This window comes from Leptopilina heterotoma, unplaced genomic scaffold, assembly GCF_015476425.1.
Source record: "Leptopilina heterotoma isolate Lh14 unplaced genomic scaffold, ASM1547642v1 Lhet_88, whole genome shotgun sequence".
In the NCBI taxonomy this organism is placed as follows: Eukaryota; Metazoa; Arthropoda; class Insecta; order Hymenoptera; family Figitidae; genus Leptopilina; species Leptopilina heterotoma.
In genome coordinates, this window is record NW_025111191.1 from 2329914 (window position 1) to 2338365 (window position 8452).

The following is an 8452-nucleotide window of genomic DNA, read 5'->3' on the forward strand; positions in this document are numbered from 1 at the left end:
ATTTTAAAAAATGAAAAATTATTAAAATTTTTAGACAAAAAATTTATTACTTTTAAAATTTTTTAATTCTTTAATTTAATAATTAATAAAAATTAAATGGCTATAGTTATTTTTTTTTATTAAATTCATGAATTCGTTTCGATTTGAAAATAAAATTTCTACATACTAAGAGAGACGAAGTTTTGAAATTTTTTTTTCATTTTATAAATTTATTATTTATATACGAAATGAAATGAAAAAGATTTATGACTCCAAAGCTGAACTAGTTCCGCAATTATACACGAAAATAAAACACTTGAAATGTATTTTAAAAAAACAGAAAATTTGTATATTTTTTTGAACAATTTATTATTTCAGAAACCGATTCCCAAAAAATTGCAACATTATATCGAAATTGTTTGCCAAGGAAAAAGAAGAAGAAAAATTATAATTACACTGTGAAATATTGATTCCGTCAGTCATCAGTTTTTGGGCACGATTTCATCCATCCTTGAGAACACATGTAGTTGAAACTTACTCTCGGATCGAAATCACTGTTATTGAAAAAAAAATTTATTTTTTTTTTGTCTTTTTAATTCACCATTTGGATCGTTAAAAAGAATTAAATATTCATGTCTGAAATAATAATAATTGAGTAGACTTTTTATATTTTCGCATAGTTGGTAATATTTTCTATTTAATTTTAATTATTTATAGAAGAATGAAAAATTTAACGAATAAAAATTGATTGAATGAATAATTAATTTAAATTTACAATTTAATTTTTGATAATTGAACAATTATTGAATGAATAGTTAATTTAAGTTTACAGTGAATTTTTAATGTTTGATAAATTAATTTAATTTTAAAATTAATTTTCCATCGCTTCATTTGTAAATTTAATTTTAAAATGAATATCTAATTAATGTTTAATAAATTTATTAAATTTAAAAATTAATTTTTAAATATTTGCTAAATTAATTTTAATTTTAAATGAATTTTTTATTGTTAAAATAAATTAAAAACTATTTCTTCCTTACTTGTAGTAATCGAATAACAATCTTTGTCTTGGTTTCATATAGAATTCTATAAATAAGGCACCGCTTAAAATTGACAGTCCTGCTCCTTGTAATAACATTTTTTTCGCTTGACGAATAAATAAACCTCTCATTAATGGCTTCTCGTACATTGTTCGTAAATTTTTAATTAACCTTTCTCTGATCTAATTTCTCCAATGTCAAATTTCACAACTTAGTGAAAAATTTTTTTTTCGTATTTCAATTTTTTTAATGTTCTTTTGTTTGAAACGTTTTCTTCTGTTTTGTATTTTTAGGATTTTTCAAGTTTTTACCAAATAATGTTTTTATTATTAATATTAATTGTTATTTATTATAATAAATAATAAATAATAATTATTATTTATTAAAATTATTACGATTGTTCTTTTTATTTTTTTTGTATTATTCATTATTTATTTATTTATAAACGGGACAAGCTCTTAATTATTTTCTTTATTATTATTATTATTATTTCTATTATTTTTATTTTTATCATTATTATTTCTATTATTTTTATTTTTATTATTATTTTTATTATTTTTATTCTTATTATTCTTATTATTTCTGTTACTTTTATTACTATTAATATTAATAAAGAATTGATAATTTTTATTTATAAAATAAAGAATCTAACTGCTTATAAAAATTTCCACAATTTTTTTTTCTCTATTAATTGTCTATTAATATTATTGATAGAAATAAAAAATAGAATACCTAGTAATAAAAAATTAAATAGAAATAAAAAATTGAATAAAAATAAAAAATTTAATAGAGATAAAAAATAGAATAGAAATAAAAAATAGAATAGAATTTAAAAATTGAGTAGAAATGAAAAATTGAATAGAAATACAATATTGAGTAGAAATAAAAAATTTGAACAGAAATAAAACAATTTCTTTTGATTTAAACAATTTTCATTAAATTCTAAACGATAAAATAAAGACGAAAACAGTTGCTGTAAATTTTAACTGAATTTTCGTGAATAATTTAATATTTGAAAATCTTATAAATTATCTTGTTTTTCGAAACAATATTATTAAGTATTAAATAGAGTAGTGTTAAATTAATTCGAAGGAGAACCTCGAGTTTATTATGGAACATATACGCAACATACAAGCTATCAAGCGTTGCAATTTACCAGGCAGAAACTCAATTTTCAACAAAAATCAAGTTATAATAATTCTACTTGGAAAGGTCGATCATGGTGTCTATATATGTATATGCCTCTCTATGTTGAGTGTTTACTCAAGGAATTTCTCATATCTCAGTCAGAAATGTTAACCAAATTATGAATTTTACGCAGAAAAAAGAAAAAATTTTTTTTTAAATAATTCTAGGAATTTTTTTTATATATTCTTTTTTTATTTATCATGAAATTTCAATAAATTAAAAATTGACAGTAAAATCTTAAATTTCAGAAGGATAATACTTTCGAAAAAAGAAATTTGCTTTATTTTTACATAAAGGTAAAGAAGTACATAAAATAAAGAAATAAAAAAAAGTAGAAAAATAATAAAAAGAAAAGAAAGAGTAAATAAAATAAATGAAAAAAAGAAAAAAAGCATATAGAGTAAATAAATAAAAGTAAAAAAAAAGTACATAAAATGAAAGAATTAAAATTTATGATTTATGAAAGTACATTAAAATTAAGTAATAAATATTCTAAAATAATAATTGAAATGACTTAGTAATAAATTTTATTTGATATATTCTATTATATATATATACAATAATGTGCAATGAACAATATAAAGTAGTAAAATTTATACGAAATAGTTCGGGAAGGATTGTAATTTTGCGAAACTCATTACCTTTCTATAATTGAAGTATAAAATTTACATGTTGTGATATACATATATAAGAGAAAAGTAAAATAATTTTACCGCAAACAATTTTGAAATTAACTCGACAATGGCAGTGGCGGTGAACATCAAACAATGTTTAATTTTACGAGAGTGGAATTTTATTAAACGTTTTACGATTGTTCGTGTCATTTATGTTCTATATGAACTTCTATATATATATAAGCGCATTGTCATTGTAATTGTAGAAATTAATGAGTGACTGTCACACTTGAGATGAGTCGCTGTCCTTGCGGTGCATAAACTATACACGTTTATTTTTGAATACAAGTCTCACTAATGAAAATTTACACTTTTAATTGCATTTTTTGCATTCTTGTCTGACTGTAAACATCTGTTACTACTTAAAATGTCTTAACACTTATCTTTTTTTCATTTATCTTTTTATTACATCTCATTTTATTAGATCCGATATTTACTACTTTAAAAATTTTTAGCACGTCTGAAAAATACTATTGTTCTTACTTGTCAACTTTATCAGATTTGTCTGACTATACATAGTTCGTACTACTAGTTTTTCGATAAAACAAAGAATATGTCTGACTAAAAACGGACATTTATCACTGTTAATTTTTTTTCTTTTAAAATCTGACTAGAAACTATTTGTACTACTTGTGAATGAATATATTTTTTCTCTAGTCTGACCCTACGAAGTTTTTTCTACTAATTTTGAAAAATATAAATCTTTTCCAAAATTCTTTCATCCTTACGTCTGACTAAATGCTGTTTATACTACTTTTCAAATAAAATTACATTTTTTTAATTTCTGACTATTTAGAGTTTTTACTACTAATTTTTCTGTTAAAAACTTTTGTATGTAAATTTAAAGAAACGTAACAAATTTAAATTACAATAACAATAATTCTACTTTAAATTCGTTAATACTAAAAATAAAAAAAAAATATTCTCAAAAATGTTAATCAAATTCTTTAAAAAGATTCAATTATTTTTAATATCTAGTATTTTTGGAAAATTTCGCAAAAGAATTCAATTATTTAAATAAAATTTGCAAAATTCATCCAAAATTCAATTATTTTCGAAAATAACAAAAATTTTCACAGAAATTCAATTCTTTTAAAATATTTTAATAACATTTTTCACAATAATTAAATTATTTTCATAAATAATGAAATTCATCGCAGGATTTTAATTGTTTTTAATACAATTTTACAGGAATTGCTCAAAAAAATGTAATTATTCTTTAAAATTTAATTTCGATTCCTCGAAAAAACTAATTATTTAAAAAAATGTCTGTTTAAAATTCTTTGAAAGAATTCAATTATTTAGAAGAATATTAGAATTTTTCACAGAAATTCAATTATTTTCGAATATTTTAATAAAATTCTTCCCAAGAATTCACTTATTTACATTAATTCTTCGAAAGAATTCAATTATGTAGATAAATAACAATATTGTTTCTGAAAATTCAATTATTTTGAGGCATTTTTCATAAATAATAAAATTCTTTCTAGAAATTCAATTATTTTTAAAAAAATTTAATAAAACGACACACAGATATTCAATTATTGTCAAAAATTTTAATAGAAATATTTGTAAAATATATTTAAAAAAAAAAAATTTCTCCATTCAATGATCTTCAGTTTCTACTATTTTCATAAAATTTCCAAAGAGAATTCAATTATTTTCAAATACTTTAGTTCGAAAGAAATTAATTATTTTAAATACAATTTTAATTGAATTTTTTTGAAATAATTAAATTATTCTTTTAGCTTTTAATAAAATTCTTCCCAAGAATTCAATTATTTGCATAAATAATTCTCCTAAAGATTTCAATTATTAAAGATAAATAACAAAATTATTCCCGAAAATTCAATTATTTTGAGACATTTTAATAAAATTCTTTGCAAAATTCAATTATTTTTAAAAGTAATAAATTTTTTCTTGGAAATTCAATTATTTTCAAAATAATTGAATAAAATACCACACAGATATTCAATTATTGTCAAAAATTTTAATAGAATTCTTTGTAAAATTTAATTATTTAAAAAAAATTTTCTACTATTTTCATAAAATTTCCAAATAGAATTCAATTATTTAAATTAGAATTTGCATAAAATTAGACGAAGGAAATCAATTATTTACAATTTTTTACAAAATTCTTCGCAAGATTTAAATTATTTTTATAAATATTTAAATTCTTTAATGAATAATAAAATTCTTTGCAGGAACTCAATTTATTGGCAAGAAAAGAAAGAAGTAAATATTTTTGATGAAAATTAGGAAAAAGGCAGGAAAATAAAATATATAGAATGGAATTTTCGTCAGTTTTTTGAAGTTTCTAAAACGAGTTTTTTTTTGTCATCAAGTTTAATTTTTCTATAGCTACTTTTTTACTACCTTTTTTTAGTTTGAAAGCTACTTTTTGCTACTTTTTTAAAATTAATTATGGAGTGTGAAGTATCTGTAATTACTACTTGTGATTTAATTATAATATTATTATAATTATAACAAACAAATAAAAATATGTAAAAGTATATGTAAACAGTAATATGTAATATGTAAGTAGTATTATGTGGCTTTAGTCAGACGGAATAACCGAAAATGTTATCTCTTACTCGCAAGAATATTTCTCGTATGTAAAAATAATTTAACCCAATTTCAAAGTTACATTTGGTAATAAATATCTTATTTTCAAATTTAGATTGACGCCAATCGACAGAAGCAGATCAGCTCAAAATACATTTTCTCTGATAACAACACAAAATTAACTTACATAATTCTTTTTTTAATATTTTATTTGAATTAAACTTTAAATATACTTGAAAATTACATTTCTATGTCCCTTTCAACTTTATGGATCAAAATACTAAAAATACTGTGACATATATATATATACTACCAAAGTTCTCTAAAATGATTAAAAAAAACAAAAAATTACTAAATGTAAAAATTAAATTCTCCACACAATAAAATTAAATTCCATTTTGCAAGAATATTTCCTGTCAACTGATGGTTCGAATATAAACGTTAAAAGGTATTAATAAACTCTCGTTTTTCCATTCAGGGGGGGAAAAATTGAAAATGGACAATTTTCGGTTACATATGATCCGCGAATGGAGATGCGGTTGTAAGTGCGGTCAGAAAGTAAACCACTGTTTATGTTCGAATGGTACTTTATTGAACACAAAACGTTTCAGATTGGTTGCCATATATGGTATATATATACATATAATCACCATATTCGATTCCAGAAGTGCTTGAGTGGATATGAAATCATTACGATTCCCTCTTTCCCCCATATAATACATATATTGTTATATATACATATATATATATTGTATACACATATATATAGTGTGAGATATTACTATTCACATGGTTTTGGCAGGGATGAGTAGACGAATAAAAGCAAGGGGGAATTTTGGAGTGGTCAATCTGACTAATGGGGTGTCACTCCCATTCTGATTTGTACATTCAGCAAAAACACGACATTAAATTGTCATCACCAATCATCAATGTCTATAAATGTGTTGACAATACTTGGATTATTTCTTTGACTTAAAGTTTCGGTAATTATTGATTCTTATAATCGAAAAATTATTATTTTGAGTATTTTTTAGTATTCTTTCATATTTTTTAGTGTTTTCAACTAATTTTGAGTATTTTATACTATTTTAAACTATTTTCAACTGTTTTAAACTATTTATAAGTATTTTAAACTGGTTTTAACTATTTTCAACTATTTTAAAGTATTTTTAAGTATATAAAACTATTTTTAACTATTTTTAACTGTTTAAAACTATTTTTAAGTATTTTAAACTATTTTCAACTGTTTTAAACTATTTTTAAATATTTTTAACTATTTTCAACTGTTATTAACTATTTTCAACTGTTCTAAACTATTTTTAAGTATTTTAAACTATTTTCAACTGTTTTAAACTATTTTTAAGTATTTTAAACTATTTTCAACTGTTTTAAACTATTTTTAAGTATTTTCAACTGTTCTAAACTGTTTTTAAGTATTTTAAACTATTTTAAACTATTTTCAACTGTTTTAAACTATTCTTAAGTATTTTAAACTATTTTCAACTGTTTTAAACTATTTTTAAATATTTTCAACTGTTCTTAACTATTTTTAAGTATTTTAAATTATTTTAAACTATTTTCAACTGTTTTAAACTATTTATAAGTATTTTAAACTGGTTTTAACTATTTTCAACTATTTCCAATTGTTTCAAACTATTTTTAAGTATTTTCAACTGTTCTAAACTGTTTTTAATATTTTAAATTATTTTAAACTATTTTCAACTGTTTTAAACTATTTTTAAGTATTTTCAACTATTTTCAAATTGATATAAACTATTTTTAAGTATTTTAAACCATTTTCAACTATTTTCAACTGTTTTAAACTATTCTTAAGTATTTTCAACAGTTCTTAACTATTTTTAAGTATTTTAAATTATTTTAAACTATTTTCAACTGTTTTAAACTATTTTTAAGTATTTTCAACTGTTCTAAACTATTTTTAAGTATTTTAAATTATTTTAAACTATTTTCAACTGTTTTAAACTATTTATAAGTATTTTCAACTATTTTCAACTGATTTAAACTATTTTTAAGTATTTTAAACCATTTTCAACTATTTTCAACTGTTTTAAACTATTTTTAAGTATTTTCAACTGTTCTTAACTATTTTTAAGTATTTTAAATTATTTTAAACTATTTTCAACTGTTTTAAACTATTTATAAGTATTTTAAACTGGTTTTAACTATTTTCAACTATTTTTAAGTATTTTAAACTATTTTCAACTGTTTTAAACTATTTTTAAGTAGAACGTGGCGCCACCTACGAGGGTAAAATTTTACGCGTGTTATTTTAACCCCAATTTCAGTGTTAAAATAACAATTTTTATTTTCTGTGATTTTAACTGGAATTCGAACAAAATAAAAAGTTTCCCCTCGATTTATCATCTAATTAGGATCGTTATAGAGCTTTTGATCTGATTGAAAAATTAATACTTAGTGTCACTAACCTTTAAAAGTTGTGGGGAGAAAAAAAATTGCTTTTGTTGAATCGACATTCGTTTTTGACCCTTTTTTTTCCTTCATGGACAAGGGTAAAGAAAAATGTCACCTCCAATTCAGAAACCTCGCCTACAGTCCTAACCAGTCGACCCTTGAATAGCCATGTTTGTACACGTCCAAACTGATCATCACCCCCTGGAGGGATAAGGTTTCGCCAAACTTCTCATTTGCCACTTTCCTCTCGATTTTTTATTTTTTTTGGCCGTTGGATTTATTTCTCTAAAGATAAAGTAATAATATTTTGTAATAATAAACAAGAATAGTAATAATAATAATAATTATAATTATTCTAGTAAGTATAGTAAAATTTAATAATAAATTTATAAAATACGTCTGACTAATAATTTACTTCTACTACTGAGACGGGAAATTATAATAAAAATAATGAGAATTATAATAATTAAAAAAAAATATTATACGTCTGACTAATAATTTACTTCTACTACTGAAACAGGAATAAATAAAAAAGAAATAATAAATATACAAAATACGTCTGACTGATAGTTT